This window comes from Myodes glareolus, chromosome 15 (genome assembly GCF_982192425.1).
Source record: "Myodes glareolus chromosome 15, mMyoGla1.1, whole genome shotgun sequence".
Lineage (NCBI taxonomy): Eukaryota > Metazoa > Chordata > Mammalia > Rodentia > Cricetidae > Myodes > Myodes glareolus.
Window position 1 is genome coordinate 62,227,297 of NC_142040.1, and position 25,320 is coordinate 62,252,616.

General features: G+C 35.5%; 1 protein-coding gene across 1 annotated transcript in view; it reads left to right on the plus strand.

Annotated features, from left to right (window-relative positions):
- Cdh12 (cadherin 12) overlaps nt 1–25,320 on the plus strand; it is a 911,264-nt gene that overhangs the window by 777,014 nt on the left and 108,930 nt on the right. The window lies entirely within an intron of this gene.

The window sequence follows — 25,320 nt, forward strand, 5'->3', positions numbered from 1 at the left end:
AAAAAGTGAACAATTCTTGATAAACAAGTTCCATCAGGGAGAGTTTTAACATGGTTCTTGAATGTAGAATTACTGATAAAAAAGAGTAAAATATGAAAACAACTTAAATTGAGATCTTTTTTTTTTCTTGGCAAACAAGCAAGTACTTTTGATATAAAAACCATCAGACACATACACTCCACATGTTACCGCAGGATTAATAAATATATTATTCCTCATGAAAGCTAACATATGAAAGATGCAAAAAATCATTCAGGCATCAAATGATTACATGGCTATTGCAACATCCTTTTTTGATACTTGCTAATTAATTCTTGATGTTGACTCTTCTTGGTCAGTACACAAAAGCTAAGTGGCCAAATTACAACACATGTATTTGGTTTATCACTTGCTGGTGAGTAAAACCATTCAGATTCCATTAACTAACACCAAATTATCAGTGAAGTCAACTTTATCCTTAAGAAGCATTTGGTATTCAAAATAAGTGAGAGAGGATAGAAATTTGGGAACCCCTTTAGAAAACTGGATATTAAAATAAACAAGAGCAGTCACATTTGCTCAGGTTTACAAATCCAGATAGAATGTCACAGTGACTTGAAGTGTTTGTGTTCCTTATTTTTCATATATATATGATCTGTCTAAAAATTAGAGAAAAGAAATCATTTGTTTCTTTCAGTATAAAGACTTATATGTTTTAATACATATTGGAATATTCTATTTCTGGAAGCTTGATTTCCCAGAGTAGCCCCAGGGGAAGTCTAGTGGGTGAAAGGAGAAAATGAACAAAGCTAACAAGGAATCGATATAGAACAATATAACAGGACAAACATAAGAAGAAACGGAAGATAAGAAGTAGAGTCTAAGGATGATCAGTAAACTGGCATCTCTCTCACCTCCACCCTTCCTAGCGAACATCATCTGAAATTCTAATTAACATGCCTTCAGCTTCTGTACATTGTTGGAAAACTCATTATGGCATGTGGATACCTATGACAATGGATGATATTCTACTCGCAAACATTCTTTGAAATAATAATCATATCCCTGCATCTCCTATTTCTAACTAAAGTATGTAGAAAACATAGAGACAGTTTCCACAAGTTACAATTATTTTGTTGTCCTTGCTATTTTACAACCTGAATCTTAGTTCCTTGATCATAACATAAGCCACTCAATCCATCTGGTTCCTATGAACTAGATTTTTTTAAAAAGTACGTATCACTCCATTTTAGCAAAATTTTGAATGCATTTTGGGATTCACATCTTTCTTTATTCCATAAAATATTCATATTGGCAAGATTATCTTTTCTCCTTTCTATCCTGAAAATCTATGAGAAGCGATTGTTTGAGGCCATTTCTCATAGCCTGTGCGGTTAACTGAGAAGGCCAGGATGAACTGAGAGTGTGAGAAGAACACTAGAGAATAAAGGAAAATCCCTGCCTCTGACGTGATTGCTCACCTCAAAATGTAAAACAAATGTGAATTTTGCTATTTTAGGATTAGTGGCAAATCTAAGTAAAATAACATTGAAAGGGCAAAATATCTGCTCACATAAATAAGTTTACTAGCAAATAAATGAAGCATATGGCCTACATAATGTCAAAAAAAAAAACTATTAACGAAATTAGAAAAGGCATAAACACCGAATTTAGAAAGAAGGCATATATCCAATAAAGACTTATTATGATTTATAGAATTCCAAACCATTGCACATCATCTCTTCTGTCCTTCATCAACTCAAACATGTGTTCTGACATTAAAAAACAAAACATATCAAAACAAAAAACAAGAACAAAAATGACAACACAGATTTCCTCAATCTCTTATAGTTTCTTCATTGCCTTGCTCTCACAAAAACTGGATTTTGTTTTATCATCATCTACTTCACCACAAGTTTCTTCCATGTAAAGCACACCACCCTGTGCTGATCCCTGGGTTTAGAACCTAAAGTGCTTCATGGCCCCTGCACATAGGAGCTCCTCTAGCCCTGCACACTGACATATGAAGCCCATACTTATCCTTGCTACTACGATGCCTGCTGGGATTCTTGGTGATTTCGGTATCCCCCAAACAGATAGATAACTAAGAGTATGGCTCATCGTCATTAGTATTGCCAGTTACTTTCAAGAAACTTAATCCTTGCCATAACCATTTCAGCTATCCAGAATAAGTTAATGCTCATTAACACACACTAGGATGTAATACAAATTTCTCCACTTTAGTCCTCCCTACCAAAGGCTGTCTGTAATTTTCAACCATCTTTAGGGTTTTTTTGTTGTTGTTGTTGTTGTTTACCCAGGAATTTATTCAAACTGCAGTTTTTTTTTAAATAATCTAAGGCGAAAGGAGAGTAATGAATAAACTCGTATAATGTTGCAATTATGCTATGGATCCACTGGATGCTGATAAATCTAAGGCACGGGGTTAAATTTCAATGATTCTTACTTTTTCTTTTTTAGGTTTTGTATGTAATCATTTTTGTTTGACAGATTTAAGATTTTTAAAAATATTATCATTTCAGAATTAATCAGTTGTATTTACTCTCATGTCTCACCCCATTCCACAGTTCTACTATCACAGCATAAAGGACCTGAGGGAAAAGGTACCCATGCTGAATTTTATGCAAGAGGTGGCATCTGCTGATAGAATTTCTCGCCAGATATTACCATTGTCCATTAAATCAGCTATTGGCCTAGAAAATGTTCCAAATCTTAAAATGGTTTCCTCAAATCACCAGCTAACTAATCATTTGTTAGTTGTTGTCCAATTAAATTTCTATATAGAAAAAAAATAAAAAAATCCCACCATCATTACTTTATTTTACCTACATCTTGACAATAATTATATCTCATTTTTTTTTCTGCGGTATAGAATGGACATTCACTTTACTATGATATTTATTTTCAGTGTTTAAGGTTTATTCATAATCCAAGTGTATACTCACTCCTTAGTCTATGGAAAAAAGTATATCCAGTTGTGGTCTAATGCATAAAGTTCACTTGGTTTATATAATTTATATTCCTCAATATTTTAAACTATTTCTCAAGCCAGTAAGTGTCTACATTTTAATTACCAGTGTGACTAGTTGTTGGAATGGAAATGCATGAAGAAGATCTATTTTTAAGGAGGTAGGAGGAGAGAATGTCAGAATATAGCAGACAGAAAGGAAGGTAGGAATTCATAACAATGGGATAGTAGGGGGGTGTAGTAAGAGCGTGGGTTGTAGGTTATGAGAAGATGGAAGAAAGGGGAGTGTCTGAAACTAGATGATGATTCTCATTGGTTCTCACCCACAAATGAAAGTCCTTTCAAGAATCTGATCAGTGTTTACCAGATGATCAAATTTATGTAATCCTCATCCGTAGAATTTAAATCATGAAATTATTTAAGTCAATAATTCAGCTGATGAATTGCTCACAAAGCTGAAAGTAGGCCAGTCTGTCCCAGGGCAAGCCAGCACTATCGCAATGTCATAGGCTAGTACATAAAATTCAATTGCAACTCAGCTGTGGTCTGAAAGCATCGGTACAGCTTTCTGAGCAAAAATATGCACAACACATCAAAGTGTCCGACATACATTTTTTTTTCAAAACAGAAAGGTTACAGATCAATCTGAACTTTCAAGCAAGATGAAAGATTCTAACATCTAAAGAAAGATGACAAGATGCGTATTTTCATGACAAAATATAATTTAAAACCTCTTTAGATCTTCCCCCTCAAGATGCCAGAAATCATTCCTTTTACTTTTTAACCAAAATCATATTATCGGAGTCATAATTCACTTCCAAGGAAATGAAATAAAAAGTCAGTGGGGTATAAACAACTATGCTTTCAAGTTTCTTGAAGTCATCTCTTGGCCTGGCTTTGCCTGAATAGGGGCTACTGTGTACGAGTAAATGTTCACAGTTATTATTAGAACATTAAGAAATACTGTCTAGTGATGGGAAAATATTATGATTATCTTCAAATTATCTTAGGTAATATGAGAATACAGGAAAGTATGAATGGAAAAGAACAAAATCAGATATAATGAATACAAGTGCAGAAATAAATTTTACAATTGAATTTGGTGTTAAATTAGATGGCTGTTGTATATATTCATACATAACATCTATTTATCTTGACCACATATGCTGTGCTGTGTTACAGAAAGGTATTTTAGGATTTAATACCAAAAAAGTACTCATAGCCTCAAAATACATTCCTATTTATTATTATTATTATTAACTATAGTCAGAAGCTTTTCAAAATCATTATTATTTTGTTAATGACTTAAGGGTCTATCTAATAAAATATCTCTGAAACATAACTTTGGAAGACTTGCAGAATAATTTCCTTTAGAATTAATTTTGATTTTATTCAGGGTTTTTTAAGCATCTTCTTCTTTTTCAAAAGGAGAGAAGCTGTAAAATGAACTGAGTTCCTGAGGCAATCTCCCCACGTATTAAACATTGTGGAGACAGAAATAACAACACCCAAAATCTGATCCCCAAATCTATGCTGCTCCAGGAATGTGAAAAGCTGGTTGTTCCATTTTTGTTGATTTTTGATTTTTTTCTTGTATTTTTGGTTTGTTTCAACTTTACTATATAGAGCAGATTAAATGCTAATTCCTGAACAAATTGTATCATGCTCTTAATGACCACTCACATTGTTGCATTATTTTTCATATTATTGATCTAACAGACTGTGTCAATCAAAATATAAGAAGTAGCAATAACATGTGAATATGAATCTATAAATTACATTCCTATTTCTGGTATTAATCAAAAATTCTTAGACTGCATTTTTTTTGAAGACCAAAATGCAAAGTGAATGTAATTGAACAATTGTTTAGGAAGTATTTGAAGTAAAGCTTCAACTTATCATTATCTCTAAGCTACATAAGAGAAAGTTATGAAATCCAACCATATCCAGTACTGAAATGCTTGTTTTCAGGTTCTTTTCTAAAATAACTCCACCGAAGAGTGGAAGGATTCACATTCAGAGGTCATACTAAGCACAATGTTTCTTAACAATTTTTGTTTGTTTTTCTTGAAACCCAGCACTTAGTGTATGCAAATGTTTGGTGAATAAAGCATTTGCTTTACCTACCAGCTTAAAGTGTTGAGACTTACAAGAGTTCAGTCAGGGCTAAAGAGAACAAAAAAACTGTTAGCAGTTGAACATATCACCCTCGCCCTTGTCCATTCTAACTGCCAACCTATCTTCCAGAGTTCATGGAATGCGTGTACAAGAAGACTGTAATCATAACTTTCAAGGCTGGAGTCAGCAGCATCAGTGGAGTTATTACAGCTCAAATACTGGCTGCCTTAAACTAAAATAGCAAGCTGTGCAGAGAGGAAAGAGGCAGCTCACTCATCTTCTCTGACAGCACTCACCTTCCTGCTCAAAGACATCGATTGTATGGTTTTCTATCTACAGGGGCCAATAATTAGTCAAATTTTCTTTATTTTTGCTAAAAATAAGTAATGATTCATTTCTCCTTGTTCTGACCCTAAAAAGAAGAGAAAGAACAACAACAACAGCAGCAAAAAAATAATAAAACAATCCATTCCATGACTTAGCACAGGCTCCCAGAGAAAACAGAATTTTAATTTTAATTCATACTAGCATCTCTTTGGCCTACACGATCTCATCAAAATCCACTGCAAATCATGGAAAACAATGATGTCCAAACTATCAAGTGTTAACAAACAAAGAATCATTTTTAATATAATATTCTTTATGGAGAAGCGATAAAGAAACCAGAAACCACCTGGATGTATTCTAAGGGAAGCAAGGGATAAAGTGAACTTCAACAGTTTTCAAAAGTATTAAAGGATTTCGCACCAAGAACAAGCTTGAATGAAACAACTTGCGTTGTACTTCTCAGTCTCAAAAGTGAAGTGCATGTACGCCCTGTGATGCAGGAGGCCAGAAGAAGATGCCAGGTCCTCTGAAACCGGAGTGATAAGTGGTTGTAAGCAGCCATGCGAGTTCTGAGACCCAAACTCTGCAAGAAGAGTAAACATTCTTAGCCATCTCACCAGACACTCTCCAAATTTTGAAAAGATAAAAGCAACAACAATAATAATAACTCTTTAAGTCATTATTGGTGATTTTCTATTATTTTTTTAAATATGTGTTTGCACTGACCTTTTAGTATTAATTGAGTGACAGGATTCCTGGGGAGTCATATACTGCTCATATAACCTTAACAATGAAGGGACTTTGTGATTCTGTACATCTTGGTGACTTGCTGAGTAGAGTTTCATTTTCCTGAGACTACGGGAATTTCCTTTAGCACTTCCTTTATTATCTGATTAAAGTAATCATTGAATATTCTTCATGTAAGAAGTTGATAAAGTAATTACAGAAGTGACACATATATTACATAGAAGATTTGGACTTTTCCCTTCATGTAAAATTTCAAACATGACCCCACATTGATAAACTGTCTCCTGAAGAGATATGTGATGTTAAAATTAGCACCTATCAATGGAGACAAAATCCAGCTATTTTACAAGGGCAAGTGCTTGTAGAGGCATTCATGTGCTTCCCTTTGATTTCCCCGAGTCCTCGGGGGTCAATGTTGTTTATTTTTAAGGCAATAGAAAGCACAGCGAGAGTTTTAGTTCATAATGCACAGAGGAAAATCCCTACTGGCAGATTTCCCCCATCGTGTGTAAAAGAGAAAAGTGAGCTGGCATCAGTTGAGCCATGAGGAAACAGCAAGGACTGACTTGCTTTCATCTGGTGATTGGAGTGGCCACAGTCAACTTGATTGCCTCCCACTGAGGCTGCCTGAGCTAATTCAAAGAGGGCTTTCATGGATTGAATAGTAATGGTCACTAGCACAGGATTCTAGCTATGCACACTTTAGATCAGAACCAATGGACTTCGTCAGTACCAAATAAAGGTTGACAAAGAAGAAAATTGCTTTAAGGGAACATTAAATTTAAAAAAGTGAAATTTCCTTTCCCCGTAGAAACACAGTAAATACATAAGCTTCAGGACCACTGGGCAAGATTCAGTGCTATCCTGCCTGAACTATTTTAACACATCACTATAACAGGTATATGTATAATTCTTTGTGTGTTTGTGTGTGTGTCTGTGTCTCTCTGTACATGCTTTTATTTCTTTATAACTGTACGTATTAAATAATTTGAATGTAGTTGCTGCTTGAAGCCATATGTTTCTCTTCTTCCAAACTGCAGGGCTTCTTTTGATTGCCTTCATGTGATCATTTTCTTTATTCCTTGCATTTCACAAATAAAATCTTTTCAGGCAATAAATTGATCAACTTTATCTTCCTCAAGATCAGACCCCAAAAAGACATGAACATTCTACTGCTTTAGAAGAAAGGGCTCTTCTTTGTGGAGTAATCTTCAAAATGTGAGCAGTAGATATAGAACTGGAAAGAATCAGAAGCTTGCAAGGATCAGCTACAGAGGAGGTTTTCTTCTGTGGAAGCAAATCTGACTATCGTAACAGTCCTGACTCCTTCCTTGTGTCACCACTGTGCCTGTTTTTACACCATCACATTTTAAATAGTTTTGGATTGTTGGAAGCCCAAAAGCAAAGAAGATGGCTGGCATGAAATGGTAGCAAGTACAGCCCATCAACCATGACAACAGCAACATAACAAGGCACCTGATTTCTCTGAACAGGTTTTGCGCCTCATCATACAAACATGTCGTTTTGATTCAGGAATTACTGATCAACTTTGTGTTCCTTAAGGTCTAATGTGTAGTTCTCAGTTTCGTAAAAGAAACCTGATATCCTCTGAAAAAGATAGAATATCTTATTTCAGACAGAAGTCACTCTTTCTAGTGTTTCCTTTGTATTGTAATAAATGATAGCTTTACACCCATACTCGATATTCCATCCATGCCCCACATTGGCATCTTCTGCTTTTTTCATTGATGCTTCCTCGGGAGCAGAAACAATGCTGAGACTTTGATGTCTCAACATATATTTTCAGTGATGGAGAAAAATGGTGAATGATCTAATGCACTTTTGAAAGTTGTTTTATTTTCAAGCTCAGTGTGCTGTTAAACAATGCATCAGGACAGTACTAAAAGGGTAGTAAGAAACTATGTAAAATAAACGATCACAAACAATATGTTCTCATCTAGTTCTTAAACTTAATATGAGAATATTTTTTCTAATATTACCACCCGAAGTGTCACCACTAAGGAAGATAAAGAATTGTTTATTTTCTTTGATATTTGAAGGGAAGTAATTCAGAAGCAAACTTTAATAATACGAATGTTTATTTTGGCTCGATTCTCATGTGTCACATATATAATCAACTTTATGCAGCAAATACTATATTAATTAGATTTTAATGTCTATAAATGATTCCTCACAGATAATGTTGACTTTTGAATTAATTAATTATGTATTTATTACTGTGTTTTCCAGTGAGTCATTGAACAAATTGTTCTTGTAAGGGGTGTCATGACATCTAGTGGTCAGAATCAGCATTGTACTAAGAAAATGTGTATGTGACTTGTATTTTCACAGTTGTTAGATAATGTGGCATAAGTAATAAAAGACGTATTTCAACAAAGAGACAAATTAAACTGGTAATGTAGATTAGTTGCAGACTGCTTATGGAAACTGAAAGAGAAAAGTAAGTCATCATTTGTTTCATTTCATTATGTGTTTGGTAGAAACACAAATCCTCTCAAGTATATGGCAAGGAGTTACTACTGAATACATTTCCTTAAGCCAGTTGTACACAGCTAAAACGGAAATGTGTTCAAAATTTTACTGATTTACTAATGGAGTGGATTATTAAGCTATTATAGCAGACATAATGGAGAAATCAATGAACACTAATTTACTATCCACCCAAAAATAAGTATTAAAAAGAGTAATTATGGAGCCTGATATGTAACTAGGTGGTTAGGAGTCCATTCTGTCCGGTGAGAGGACAGAAGTTTGAGTCACAACAGGCATGTGTAGTGTTCAGTCCCCTCTCTAAATCCAGGATGATCAAATGTCTCTTGTCTCCATGGATATCAGCACTCGTGGGCACAAATACACACACGTCGTCAAAATAAATCTTTAAAACAGAAAATATATCTGAAAACATAGAACTTCCAGAAATGAATTGACTGCATTCAACAGTTCATAGTCAATGAAATGTCAAGGGATGATAAATATTTATATATCCCATAGTTTTTTTTTTTATTGAACATATGTGCTCAGAAGTATCTAGATAAAAACAGTCTCACATCCTGTGACATCATAGAATCCTTTAAGGCTCCAACATCATTGAAAGTACATCCAGTAACCTATACTTCTTCTTTAGAAATCTATATTTTTATAAAATATTATTAGTTTCATATCATATGAAAATAAAAATTGTAGACAAAACAGTGTTTTCATTTTTCTTTTACTGAAAGCAATTTTAATTCAAAAGTACAAAAGTAGCCATAAATAAGAATTTCTTGAGGATCTGAGACAATAACAAAACCATCTCAAGAAAAAATAATCTAAGAAAGATTAATTAATCTTAAGTAGTTATTTTTGCATAATGATGTTAAACTGCAGTAGCTTGCACATGGAACTGTGTCTGAACCATTTTTATGGTTCATTGTTTATTTCCCCTCTTTCATGGTAAAATGGAAACTACTTTCTACTTTCCTAATGTGAAAATTGTTGCTTTGAATAACGATAATGAAAATGCTGCCTATGATCTATGACTGTCTGCAGCAGAATGAATAATAAAATTAAAAATTATATAGAAATATTTGTCCAAGCTATCTCTTTCTCATTAAATACCTAAATCTGAAATATGATTGCTTTTTTTCTCCCAGAAAGCAATCTCCAGACACAAACAGTGTAGAACATTAATTTTTTTCTATCTTTCTTTTCTAATTTTTTGGTTCAGTTGAAAAAGTGGGTTGGAATGATAATAGCATTATAAGATTTTACTTATGATTTTCTGCTTTATATTAGTTTCAGTTAAAATATCTCAATTATTTGAGCCATAGCAAGAGCTTTAGTAAAACCATATGTCATGAGCTACAAAATTACTACAAATCATAATTATTAATGGCTGGTTTGCTTGTCTTCCTGTTGTGGGGCATGATGGCAGCTACAGACAGTTGTGTGTGTGTGTGTGTCTGAGAGAGAGAGAGACAGAGAGACAGAGAGAGAGAGAGAGAGAGAGAGAGAGAGAAAGAAAGAGAGAGAGAGACATAGAGAGAGAAAGAGAGAGAGAATGTGTGTGTGTGTGTGTGTGTGCGTGCGTGCGCGCGCACATTTCCTATGAATTACTCGGGATTTTGACGTTTTCTATTAGATTCAAATTCTTGCCCAAACTGCAGTAATATTTAACTTCTTCTTCCACACTGATTTTAAGTGTTGGATGAAAAAGAAAAGTTGATCTTTTCCCTGAGTTTATTATTGTATTTCATATAAACTAGCTCAGTACATAGCTGTTGAATTTTTCTGGGACTCAAACTCTGTTCTCTGGAAAAAGCAGCAAGGACTCTTAACTGCTAAGCCAACTCTCTGCCCCTGAAACATTTTTTAAAAAGTTTAAAAAGTAAACATTCTATAGTAATATTGTCTTAAAACAAGTTAATTTGAAATTGGTATGCTGAAAAATAATATGAAAATCTTTTAGATTTTTCCCCATAACTAAATAATTTTGCTTTTAAAAAAGTATAAAGACTTGTATCTGTAGTAAAGCCAATAATTCATAACATAGCAGTCTCATGTCTGAACTGAGATACTGAAGGTGAAATTCATTTCATAATATGATGGCTTGTGTATATCAAAGAACATGTGTGTTGCCAGAACCAAGACTATAGTGAGATTATTCTAAGAAGAAGGATCAGAAATACTCAAGGTTCATTGTATATTTGTTTTTAACTAACTTCAATTATTGCACATTTGCATTCTCTGTGAAATGTATGGTTTCTAAAGCAAAAATAAATTATTCTCAGAATCATTTATTTTTGACTTCTGTGTGATTGCTCTTGAATCTTCCTTAATTGTAAGAAGCATAGATATAGTTCTTTCAACTTCATAAAACCCAACCTAAGAAAGTAAAATTTATTAGTCACCAATTTTAAAACAGACGGGTTTTGATAGATTAACAAATGAAAAGGTCAGTCCTAGGAGCAAGTAATGTTTTTTCCTTTGTTTTGTTTTCAGTCACACTTGATTGTACTCTAGGTCTCTGTGCTCTCCGGTGTCTGGTCCCCGGCCCTGGGCTTTCTCTTGCCATGAGCCACAAGTTAACCCTGTCATTGTTTCGTCACTTCTTCCAATTCTACACCATCATCGCTCAAGTGCATCTTCAAGGCACGGTAGATTGTAGGTAGATTGTAGGCTGAGGCGTTTGTGACTGGGTTGGTGACCAGATTTCTCTTTTAGGAGTCTGCAGAGGACCTTCCCTATATCTGTCTGCAATGCCACCCACTGTCAGTTATCAGAGGTGACCCTCTAGTCATTGGCCTGTGACGAATCAGGCATCACATTAATTTCACAAGCTGTTGTCAGTTCTTTTTCACTTCTCAAACCTTGACAATAACAGATTATCACTGAAAACACTACCACATACATGAATCAAAGACTATGGAGAAATGAAGCTGGTACTGGTCTGGATGCTCCTGACTTGCTTGCAGAATATGGGATGCTACTATGCATACTAGCAGATGAGAAAAGTAATCACCATTTTTACCCATGGTGAACTCTCCATGCTACACTAACAACTGACCCAACAAGACATACCCACTGTTACAATAGCGAAACATACGTTATGATAGAAGCCAACAACATTCTGATTGGATCTAAGTCCTATTCCACGAGATGAAACTCATATCTGGTGATGTTTTCTGGATTGACAAATCAGAGATCCTTTGGGAGAATATGCTACTGCTCCAGAAAGCAGACAGCATGTTAAACTGACTCCTAATGACTTGTTGTTATAGCCATAGATTATGCTTCTCTCAATTCTAATCGAAGAAGTTTCTTTTTGTAATAGATAGTGATTAACATTCATCAAAGTGATGAGAATCAGAGGCCGCCAAATGCTTAGACCTATTATGTAGGCATCTATATAATATCCTTTACACCCAAGGATCAGAGGTAGTTGCAGGAAATTAGATGAAAATATTTTAAAATTCAGAGATGGTAAATGAATATAAGCAAATGGGGATTTCTAGACACAAGAAGACAGTTTCACATGCGAGCACACACGGTTGTGACAGAAGGCTCGTGAGCTGCAAATGCAAGCCAGACAAAATTTCAGCTAGGGAAGGGCAATGAATATGCTGTCCCGCCCTATCTGATGAGATATTTGTCAAATAATACCTGCTTTGGGAGGAAGAACATCATTTTTTTTAAGGTAGTGGACCAGGTAGGTCACCCGAATTATGGAGAAGACCATATTTAAGAATTAATGAGCATTTAATCCCATAACTTGGGAGGCAGAGGCCAGCAATCTCTACGAGTTTGACATCCTGGTCTATAGAATGAGTTCCAGGACAGGCTCCAAAAATACACAGAGAAACTGTATTTTGAAATATCAAAAAATTAATTGATGGTGTTTTTAAAAAATAAAAAAAATATGATGTTAGGTGAGTGGATGTGGGACTCATTGGGTGTTGAATATAGTGAAAACACATTGTATACAATTCTCAAAAGAATTAATAAAAACCAACAATACATAAAGGTAATATTGTTTATAGAATTAATTTATTTCCATTTCTCTATGTTACATATCTTCTCAGTGTTATTTACCTTTAATTACACATTTCTAGACTGTTCATGAGTAGGGGAGTGCTGAAATCAGATTATCTGACACACGAATAATGTGTCCCAAGTTTCCTTTATTATTAATCACCTTCAGATTATAAAGGAATCTCAGACTTTGCAAACAATTTTAAGACTCTTCACTATCTGCACAGAAAAAGGAAACTATTAAACATAAATTTTTCTCAGACACTATAGGATAAAATATAAATTATTTAGATTTTTAATTATAGACAAGTTAGAGAGGGTAATAGATTAGTTTTTCATGCCTAAATTATTTCACAAAATTATATTTCCTTCAAAGAAATTGATAATGACTTTTTAAAAGGTTTAATAATTTTATCATTAATATTGGATACAAATTTGGACACTGATGTGGTAACATTATTTGAAATAGTTTTACTTAACTTTTCTTTTTATGAGATCTGAAGTTATCACTAACTTAATTTAATGTGCATACTTTTCATAAAAAGAAAAAGTGAAGGATTATTAAAGTGAGCATTATTTATATTTGGGTGTGTTATCATCCTTCTTATTTAATTTCTTGTACTTAAGCATATTCAGAGACTTTGATACATACAAATATAAAGTTGTTTTACTTAATAAAGATTGTCCAGAGAAAGGTTCTGTACTGTGGTTCTGTTCATTAGTTTACACAAACAAAATAGCTATGATGTCAGAAGACGAGCTGTCTTTTGCCATATGTGCTCCCAAAGCCTATTGGAAATGTTGCCACATGCTGTGTGCTGTGTTGTCTACAGAAATGTCATCATATCCCATGATAATAAATTAATGGGATGTCATAACTATAGTTTATTCATCTTTCCATCCTCATCGTTAGTTGATTCTGTGAGATTTTTCAGGTGTCCTTGACCCACCTAGCTACTACAATTCTTCCTCCCCTCCTCTGCAGGATTCCCAGAGCTTATGTTTGGCTGTGCGTCTCTGCATCTGTTTCTTTATTTTCTTCCAAAACAATTTGTATTTGCTAATTACTTGTGATCACTTTAAAAAGATATCACTTTTTTTATTTTACTGTTTAGAATTCAACATAGATCTTATATTCCCATGCACACTTCATACATGCAGCCTACAATCCAATTTTTTTATCAAGACAAATTAAGATATATTCACAATTTAAATATTCTCCATAAAATGATCCCCTCAAGCAGATATGTTGAGATATTTAGTCACCTCTTTTTTCTCTTTGTCTTTCTTCTAATATTAAGTGTTATGTATCTACAAATTCTATGTGTTGATACTTCCCTTCAATAATAGATTTGTTTGTGACAAAAATCTAAATAGTAAAACATTATTAGGCAGCATTTTAAAAATAAAAACACCATTGTAAAGCTAATAAGTCTGGGCTAGTGGTCAAGAAATTTTGATTCAGTTCCAATATCCACCTCTCACTTGCCATATTATTGATGTCAGACACTGAACATAGAAGCATCAGAATGTCTAGAAAAGGCAGATGTAGGAACTGCTTATGAATACCTAGAATCTTCGAATTATAGAAGAATATAGAAATGAAAAGTGTGAAAATATAATAGGTTCTACTCATCAAATACCTCTGCATCTGTTTCTATCAGTTGCTAGATGAAGCTTCTCTAACGACAATTGGGATATGTGCAAATCTATGAATATAGAAGAATATCATTAGGATTAATTTCATTGATTTTTTTTCCTCCTTTGGCCAGTTAAGTTGTTTCTGTCCTTGGTCTCTGAGCTGTCAAGCTTCTGGGTCCTGACCCTCTAGGCAGTATCAGGGGTGATCTCAAGCTGGACACTTCATTGGTTGGCAACCTCCACAAATTTAATGCTGCCTACTGCAGCACATATTGTAGGCAGGACAAATTGTATGTTGAAGGTAAAGGGACTGTGTTTGGGTCCCAGTTCCTCCACTGGAAGTCTTACCTGGTTACAGGAGATGGTCAGTTCAGGTACGGCTGCATATTGCCAAATTCTAGGAGTTTTAGCTACCAGGTTCATCTTTGTAGATTCCTGAAAATTTCTGTTGTGCTTGGTTCCTATCTGGTCTCGGAGATGACCCCTCCCCTGTTCCAGTTGCCTCTTCAAGTTCTCTCTCCCTTAAATCTTCTTCCCACCTGATTCTTCCTTTTCCCAAACCCCTACTTCATCATTGATATCTAGTCTATTTCCTCTTTCTAGGGCGATTCATATTCTTGTCCCCTACCATCATCCATTGACACTCCTTGTTAACATCTCTGTGTCTATGGGTTGTAGCATGATTGTAGTAAAAGGAGTGGTGTGCTGCATTCCTGCCCGGATCCCGGCTAGCTTACCCGTCACTCCTTTTACTATGCATTATTATCCTTACTTCACAACTAATACCCACTTATAAGTGAGTATATATCATATTTGTATATCTGGATCTGGATTAATTCACTCAGGATGATTTTCTTTATTTTTATCCATTTGCCTGCAAATTTTATAGTGTCATTTTTGATAACTTAGTAAAAATCCAATGTGTAAATATACCATAATTTCTTTATCCATTCTTTGGTTGAGGTACCTCTAGGATATTTCCAGCTTCTGACTATAAAGAATAAAGCTGTTATGAACATAGTCGAACAAGTGTTCTTATGGTATGATAGAGTGTCCTTTGGGTTTATGACCAGGTGTGGTATAACTGGGTACTGGGATAGATTGATTCCCAAATTTCTGAGAAACCACCATCTTGCAAGCTAAACAGTATCTACATACAAACACAGCCCCACAGAAGGAGACAGAAAGAAAATTCAAACCTAAAGAGGTTAACAACATCCATGCAAAAGAAGGAAATACATAATCTCACACCAGAAAATCGAAAGAAGGGAAACACACACACATACACATGTGTGCATGCACACACACACACACACACACACACACACACACACATGCACACACACACACACACGCACACACACACACAAAACCAAAACTAACAACAATAAAATAAAAGAAATTAACAATCAGTAGTCTTAATATCCCTGAATATCAATTAGGCACTCAATTCCCCAATAAAAAGACTCAGGTTCACAAAGTGAATGTGAGACCAGGATTCATCCTTCTGTTACATAAAAGAGACATACCTCAAAGTAAAGGATTGGAAAAAGATTTTCCATGTAAATGGACCTAAGAAGAAAGCGGGGATATCAATTATAATATCTAACAAAGTAGACTTCCAACGAAAATCAATCAAATGAAACGGGGAAGGACTGTTCATCATCATTACAGTTAAAATGCACCAAGATGTTGTTTCAGTTCGGCACATATATGACCCCAATGTGAGCACACTTCCATTTATAAAATAAACATTACTAAAACTAAAATCTCACATCAAACTCCACAGTTTGAATGAGAGACTTGAACACCCCACTCCCACCAATGCACAGGTTATTCAGACAGAAAATAATAGACATTATGACTCAAATGACCCTCTGAGATATCTGTGGAACATTTGACCCAAGCTCAAAAGAATATTCCTCTTCGCAAGCACCTTACAGAAATTTCTCCAAACCTGACTCATACTTGCTCACTAAGGAAGTCTAAAAAGGAACAAGAAAACTGACATAACCCGTGCATAGTATTAGATTTATGTTTTGTATTACACATTTGCGGGGTATTCCAAGAAAAGTCTCTTTTGAAAATAGTCAAAATAAAGCAGAACAAGTAAGCCCAATTTGTGGTACTCCAAGGATTTGTATTATTGAACTTTATATTTAATTGTTTTAAGTATTTTATACACTCATTAATCCTAACTTGAAGCCAGTTTGTTGGAATTAGGAGGAGAAAAATAGTGTCTTTGTTTTATTAGTCAAACCAAAGATCTTCTTTTCGTCTACCAACCAGAAGCTGTTTCTGGTTCTTCAAAAGCATGTCTTGGTCTGATTTACTGATGTTCTCTACATGCAACAGTCTCAAATTCCTCAGAAATCCTGTGCATTTGGGTGCTTTGGTAAAAGAGAGCAGAAATACTATAATCTACTAATACCTACCTTGTTATCTTCTGACAACTATGTATCAGACTTCTCTTGAATCTCTTCCCTGAAAGATCCCATTACTTATCTTTTCTCAATTAAAAGAGATTCCACATTTTAGATGGAAACAGATTTCTCTTTCTAAATTACCAGATTTCATTGAACATGATAATCTCTTGGCACAAAAATAATATGCTTTTATTCATATTTATGACACAATACTCCATTATACATATGCACAATTTTACTCTTTCATTTGTTGAACATGAAATATAGATCTGTATTTTGAATTCTATAACTGGAGAAACATACATAGACACAAAGGTATTTTCTTTATGATAATGATAAAGTTCCTTGGGTACATAGTCAAGAAGGACACAGCTAAATAAACTGATAGTTCTAGATTTAGCTTTATAAGAACCTTTCTCTTACACTCTGTGCTGGCTATATTAGCCTGTATTCACACAAGAGTCCCTTTTCTGTGTCTTAAAATCCAATATGACTACATGAGATAAAAATCCAAACTTTAATTTCTTTTTATATGTCTACTAACCTGCTTGTCTGTATGCACAGTGTTTACATACTCAATATACTTTTTATTTAAATTTTCTAAAGGGCTAAAGATATTGAACACTTTTCATGATCATTTTTCCAAATTTATTGGCTGTTTGTACTTTTGCTTTTGGATAGTGCTGCTGATTTGAATGAAGAATTTTCAAAGGAAGACACGTAAATGGATAATAAACATTTAAAGATTATTAAACTCCATTTACTATCAAACTAATGTAATTGAAAGCTACTCTAAGATCCCAATTAACTTCTATCAAAATGATAATAGTAAAAAAAAATCAAATGAGAACAAATGATGTAGAGGATGAGGGGGTACGGGAATGCTGATCATTGCTTTAGTTGCTTATTCTTTTGAAACTTAATATTTTGAGTTCCCTGTGTAACCTTACATTTTAACCTCTACTTTGGAAATATTGTGGTCTTCTGGGAGTTATCTCACTTCAAATAATGAAGCATCTTCCTCTCTCATGCAATGCCTCATTTGTTTAGCTTGCATTTTGGGGGGGGGTTTAAAATGATTCTCCCTATTTGTTGAATTAAGCATTCTTTATAGAAGAAATCCATACCTAGCTTTGAAAATTCATTATACTCTTCAGTTAGAGTAGACTTGCTTTCCAATGTTTTCACTTGATCTCTCATTTATTTGCCCTTCGCATATTTATAATTTTCAGTTGTAGTTCAATAACAACTAAAACCTGAGCGCCCCAATAGAGCAGTCACCCTCACCAAACTTTTCTTTGCTTCACTTGTCTTGCAGAAACTGAAATAGAGCACCCATGACTGTTTTCAACTGATCACATTCCAAAATCACCTGGTAGCCTTAAGGTCTGTCAGTATTTACCTCCTCGCTGGCTGCAGATTGTGATGTTGTATTCCGGTCATGGGATAGACATTTTTCACAATTTGATGATAAAAGATTAAGCTGACAATTATTTTGTTAATGATGCACATTACAAAAGATTATCTAGTAATCTAAAAAAGACAGTGCTTTGTTTTCAGTTACCAGTATAGCTGTTAAAAGTCTGAATATAACAGTTGGGTTTTAGAATCATATGGACAAAATGGGGTGGAATAGTAACTTTTTTTTTCTCTTTCTTGGTACTTCAGTTGAAACATCAGGAAAACATGAGTTTCTTTAAATCCTGTTGTATAAGGGCTTATTGAAGTGACCTGGTTGAATATAGAGCTAATGGCTCACATTTAGAGTTATGTAAGTCTCTTGGGGAAGCAATGGAGTTATTTACCAATTTTCTACTCCATTTCCTTTCTCTACTTCATTTTGCTTTCACTCAGAAAATCATATAATCTGTCCTCAGGTTCTGTATCATATTTATCCTACCTATTGTTTATTGGAATGAAAACCGTGTTAGAACTGCATATCTCAAAGCAATCCACTTCAGTTCTTAATTTTATCTTGAACTATATGAACACACAGTCTCTGCCTGCTTTATGTTTCTCCGACTTTATGATTGAAAACTGTACAAAAAAAATGCTGAACTGATTTGTCTTTATGAGTCACTGTGTTACCTTAGGCTGTAGATTTCATTAACTTTGATTGGGATATTTAAAATGGCTTATGTCCCACAATACAGCCACCATTCTCTGGAGGCATAACAACGCTGCTCTTGTTAGCACAAACAAACCCAAAAAATTATTTTTGAGCTTTAGTCAATTCTAAAATAAATACACATGAGTATTAACAATTGAGGATATTTATAGAATTTTATAATTTTCTTCTGAGGAGTGCATTTGCTCAAATGACCAAATACATAACATGTTTCTCTTCAAGAAACACAAGTGAGTGCAAATGAAAACATTCAGTATAAACTTAATAAGCCATACAGGTGAAAATATGCTACATTTCTATTTGATATTTTACAGGAATATTTTATTAATTTTTGTAAGTAAATGCTCAGTGTCTGCTAGCTGAATAATTTCAACCATATTTAGTTTATTCTACATCTTCTAACATGAGTTTTGAGAACTAGATTCCTCACAAAAAAGTTAAAATTATCTTTTATGAATATCACAGTGGCATTTCATTCAGCCGCACTCTCCATTTTAAAACCCAGCCAATCTTCACCCCAAATTACTATCAGTGGTAATGATACTTCTATAAATACATTTTTTACATTAATGATTTTTCAGCTGGGCAGTGGTGGCTCACAGTTTCAATCCCAGCACTCGAGAGACAGAGGCAGGCAAATCACAATGAGTTCGAGGCCAGCCTGATCTACAAAGCAAGATCATGGACAGCTAGAGCTATTACAAAAAGGAATCTTGTCTGGAGAAAAAACAAAACAACAATAACAAAAACAAATGATTTTCAATTTTCCTAGTCTTAGAATATGCCTACTTTCATTGGCAATTTGGAAGCTTCAACATTTTTCCATATGATATAATTGAAAGTCTAATTTTCATTAAATCCAGGATTTGTCTAAGAATTACTTAAGCTAAGATAAATAATTCCATTATCATCAGTGAAAGGAACAAAAATGGTAATCACTAAGTCTTTGTTTCAGAAAGTAATTTTTTGAAAGACTAAAACGTTCTAAATTTATATATTATAAATTGTTTTGAAATAACTAATTTCTTTCAAACAATCCAAGGACTATTAGCAGGCATTCTAACAGAACATGGATAAAAACCTCAATTACGGTCCACAAAGAGCAGTTTGCTTCCAGAAACAAAGTTACTAACTGGTCTTGGCTGGGGTCTCCAGCACTCTGATCTCCGTGTCTGGAATTACTGAAGCCTATGGTAGGAAAAGTGCTTTGAAACTGTGAGGGATCAGGGAAGATGAGGGGTCTTTGAATCACTGTTTCACATAAGCAGGGTTTAAACTTTGTTTTGGATAATCCTTTAGAAAGGTTGAAGTTGTTAAACCTTTTGATGTAACAGAGTTTCTTCCCCTAGCCCCATATCTTAATGTACTGCTGGTTTTGTGGGTCAGCTTGACACAAGCTGGAGTCATCAGAGGAAGGAGCCTCAGTAGAGGAAATGCCTCCATGAGATTCAGCTGTTAGGCATTTTGTCAATTAGTGATGAACAGGGGAGGACCCAGTCCATGGTGGGTGGTATCTTGCATGGGCCAGTGATCCTGAGTTCTATAAGAAAGCAAGCTGAGTAAGCCAGGGGAAGCAAGCTGGTAAGCTGCACTCCCCCATGCCCTCCCAGTTTGAGTTCCTGTGCTGACGCCCTTCAGTGCTGAACAGAAATGCTGAAGTACAAGCCAAGTAAACCTGTTCCTCCCGAACATGCTTTTTGGTAAAGGAGCTTGGTCGCAGCAAGAGAAACCATAACTAAGACACTTAGCATAACCTTTTTGTTCTTTTGATTTAAAAATAAAGGAAGGAAGGAAGGAAGGAAGGAAGGAAGGAAGGAAGGAAGGAAGGAAGGAAGGAAGGAAGGAAGGAAGGAAACAGAAAAGTACGCTTTCCCTTTCTCGTCTTAGTTAAGGTTTCTATTGCTGAGAAGTTACAACATGATCATTGCAACTCTTATAAAGGAAAACATTTAACTGGTGCTGGTTTCCAGAGATTTAGTCCATTATTGTCACGGCAGAAAACATTGCAGGATCTACGCAGACATGTTCCTGGAGCGATATAGGCAGGTGTGCTCCTGGAGAAGAAGGTGAGGGTTCTGCATCAACAGTAGGAAAAACTGGGTGCCATATTGGGCTTGGGTACATATATAAGATCTCAAAGTCGGCCTCCAAAGTGGCATACTTTCTCCAACGAGGCCACACCTACTCCAACAAGGCTGTACTCTCTAATAATCCCACTAAATGAGCCAAACACTCAGACACATGAGTCTATGGGGCAGGGAGTATATTTATTCAAACCAACACACTTGTGAAAACCTCCTTCTTATGGTGGAACTATATCACAAGAAAATTGTATCTCTTTTTCTAGCAATGTGGCTGAGAGAAAGCATGCAGAACAGAAGCTACAAGAAGATACATTTCTTTTTTGTCTGAATCAAGAGGCTTGGGCATAAAAGGGAACATTGGTGTAAAGGCAGGTGACCAGCTAAAGACATTTTAACCTCTAGATTCAAAGTGTTTTACTGCACCATTCCTGGCCGTGCTGTGGCGTGACTCTCTAAGGGATGCCTCTCTATTAAGACAGTGTAGGCTGCTTTTATAGCCATTGTTAAGTGGGAGATTGCTCAATAGTGCATCTAGAATGCTTCTCTCCAAACACATATATATTTTCTAGGTGGTAACTTATTTAGATTAGTGCCTGCCTGGGCATTAAATGTGAAATAATTTTTGACCACTCTCTTGTAGATAGTAAAATAAGCAAGGAACAGGATTTTTTAAATGGAAAAATCTAGTTCTGTGTCAAAATACACTTAGTTTCTCTCTGTGACCAGAAGAAATTCCCATCTGATCCCCACTGTATCCCACAGGATTTGAAATTCCATACTGGTAAGTTAAGTATGGAGACGGCTAAGTATTTCTTTCTAGGGTCTGTTCTAGGGTATATGAGTGGAAAAATTAAGAAAATGGAAGGATACAGGCATGCTGCTTATTTTTCAAGTTGAACTGTCTTTGATTGTAAGAACTCCTCTTCATAAAATCAGTATTTTTTTTTTTGGTTCTTCTCTAAGGAGACAAGGCTGTATCTTTGTTGTTTTTTTTTTTAAATTCTACAGTGTTAAATGTGTTTCTCAGTCTCGATTAAGTGTCATGTTAAAGGAAATGATCTGACTCACAGTAAGTTCATCACATCCTCTACCTCCCATGTCACTTTTCCCCACAACCTTTATAGCAGTCCTTGTAGTGTAGTAAAATCTCAGAGTAAAATAAACTCACCATATTTGGACATAAACATTATTTATCAATTGTGTATTTGTGTGTGTGTATCCTCAGAGGACATCCGATTGCTTGGAGGAGGAATTACAAGTGGTCATAACTTGCCAGAGTTGGGTGCTGGAAAGTAAACTCTGGTTCTCTGTCACTGCAGCAGCTTCACCTGAGTGCTGAGTCAACTCTAAGGCTATAAATAGCAGTTTCTGCAATTTGTTTGGCTTTGTTAAATCTTCATGTAATTGAAAAGATGGATATCACTCTCTGGAACCAATGCTATTGGGCTAACCACATATTGGGGTCTTTTATCATTGTTTTGATGACAATTATGAAACACATTTTGGATCACTAGCAGGAGTTAAAGAAACATGCTACTGCCCTTAAACATCCTGTACCTGATCCTGATGGGTTGTGAGTCAGGGTTTTCTAGAGAAACTGAACCAACAGCATGAATAAATAATAAAAGGAAGTTTATTAGTTTGACTTGCCAGTGCGATATGTATAGTAGAATAATGACTGTTTTCATATCAGAAAAGAGAAAATCCAGATAGATGCTCAGTCCACGCATTCGGATGCTTCCACAATCCCAGGATGGCACAGAAATCTTAGGTGGATCTGGAATTCCTAATCCTGTGCCCATGCTGGAAGGATAAAGAACCTGGGTCCTGATATAAGTGAAATGTGACCGAAGTGATAGCAACAGCAATAGTCACAGTGGCGGCAGCAGCAACAGAGTAGATGAACGCATCGGTAAGAAATGAAGATAAACAGGTGATAAATGAAAGTTTCTCCCTTTGATTTCTGGGTTTCAGAAGGCACTCTTTACAGTTAGCATGACTGTGTGGTTTCAATTTGTCTAATAAATAGAGTTTGTCACAGACAATTATAGAAGTTAATATAATCTACAGAATCTCTCACAGGTAAATCCAGAAGATTATCTCTCAGGTAGTCTAAATATTGTCAAATAGAGGCATGATATTAACTACCAAAGATGATAACAAGTTATGACTCATTATACTTCTCACTAGAAAACTTCAAAAAATAGAGAAGTATGTAATAATCTTTTAGTTGTGTGTTTTGAAGTCACAGTTAAGTTTCTGCCTCTCAGCCTTAATTAGGCGGTCTAAGAATTTTTACTTAGCCACCATGTTTCTGAAGACATGGGTCACTAACCTATTAAATGATATTGATACAGCAGTGTGGGTATTGATATTCTGTCCAGAATTTCATCAATGAACAGGTCACAGTGCCATCACCCCATTCACAGAAGCAGGAAGAACACCCCTACGATGAAGGCATAGGACATCGTTAGACTTGATGCTCACACAGGTTCAGTCAGAAGAATTTTCTTTATCATTTTATTTGATCAGCTGTGAGAAGAGGGCAGAAGGGTAACACACATTAGTAAGGGAGGAAAAGAAATGTCCCAAACATTAAGTTTGAGAATGCTATTGAGTCAGAGAAATTTTGAAAAAAGAACATAAAGAAAATAACCCCTTGATATCTTCATATAACCCCACTACTAACTTGAGAAACATCTCCCAGATAGTTATAGTAAAGAAATAAATAACCATGCAACATAAAAATCTATTCCTAGTGCAATAATAAACAAAAATATTCTTCTTCTGCCAATGATTTGGGGTCAGAAGAGGATAAAATAGGATCACTTTATGGACTATTAATATGCTTGAGCATCCATTACCTTTGTTCCACGGCAAATTTCTGTATGACTACCCTAGGACGTTTTTAGCAGTGTGGCTTGCTGACCAACAGGACCTTCAGAGACAAGAGACCTACATAGGTTTGCAATGTATAATGTACATGTGGGTTTTCATTTCTCTGGTCTCCTGATTGTCATTGTGAAATAGTACACTCTGAAACGCATGCATGCGGCACCAACTTTTGCCTCAGAATGAAAACACATGTAGATGTAAAGAATGAGATCAAACTATGGTGAGTGAATAGGAGATGATGGATCTGGACATTCAAAGTGTGAGGGGAGAACATAGTAGGCCAATAAACTTTATTTTCTAGGGCAGGTATACAGTGGAATTTGCTCCTGAAACTTGAAAATGAGATCCCAAGCAACTTCTAATAACATGTCAGTCTATAATAACTATTTTCCCCAACATCTTGCCCCAGCAGTCTTGCATAGGGCAGGAAGCAAGCAAATGAATTGTCTTAGATTATCCCCTGGGATGACTGTGGCAGCAACTAAAGGGTACAGGAGAAATCCCATTGCAGTTCCAACATGAAACTGGTACAGCAATCATATGCTTTCCTGAATCAATTTCCATCATGCTTACAGTGCATGATACAGATTTTCACAGTACCCACCTGCAGTTCCCTCCCCTTGCCAACATAGAAGAAAGTTATATTTTAAATGCTTGCTTTGCAGTTTCACACATAGTTTACCACTTAAACCCAGTGCTTTTAAGATTAGTGAGAAAATCATCCCCCTGTTCTCTTTCCTTTCCTATCTGGGTCACTGGCTGTGTGCTTACACACTTTACTAAAACACACACAAGAGAAGTTGACAGGAGGTTTAAAAGTGAACTCATCCGTATTTGTTCTTTTTTTAACCCTTCATTCCTCTTAGCATCTTTTACCTAGCAGCAAATATGCAGCCACAATTTCCACTGTTTCTAAGAATTTGCTTGATTTCTGTGATCTTCCAGACATCTATTTACATATCAAAGGGCTGTACTTTCCTAGAAGGGCAGTGTGTGATTAGCTTCCAGACACATCAGGCAACCCCTACATTTGGATCCAGATGCCCACTCTCTCTCTCTCTCCCTTTTTAAAATTTATTTATTTATTTATTAAAATTTTCCACCTCTTCCCCGCCTCCCTTTTCCCTCCTCCTCCCCACCTTCCCCTCCTTCTCTAGTCTTAAGAGCAGTCAGGGTTCCCTGCCCCGTGGGAAGTCCAAGGTCCTCCCCCCTCCATACAGGTTTACAAAGGTCTTATATTAAAAATGCAACCTGAAATAGAAGAAAACCTTTGGGGAGGGGACCTGGAAGAGAAAAATTGTAATGACTCTATAAAAGGTTATGCTCAGTAAGTCACCAAGAAAGCAGTGTCAGAAAGTGACTCACCTGGGCTTTTTATTCAGCACCTCTTCCCACCTTTACTTCCCTACAGAGTAATGTGGAAAGACGAATTTCAAAGTTGTCCCGGTCATTCCT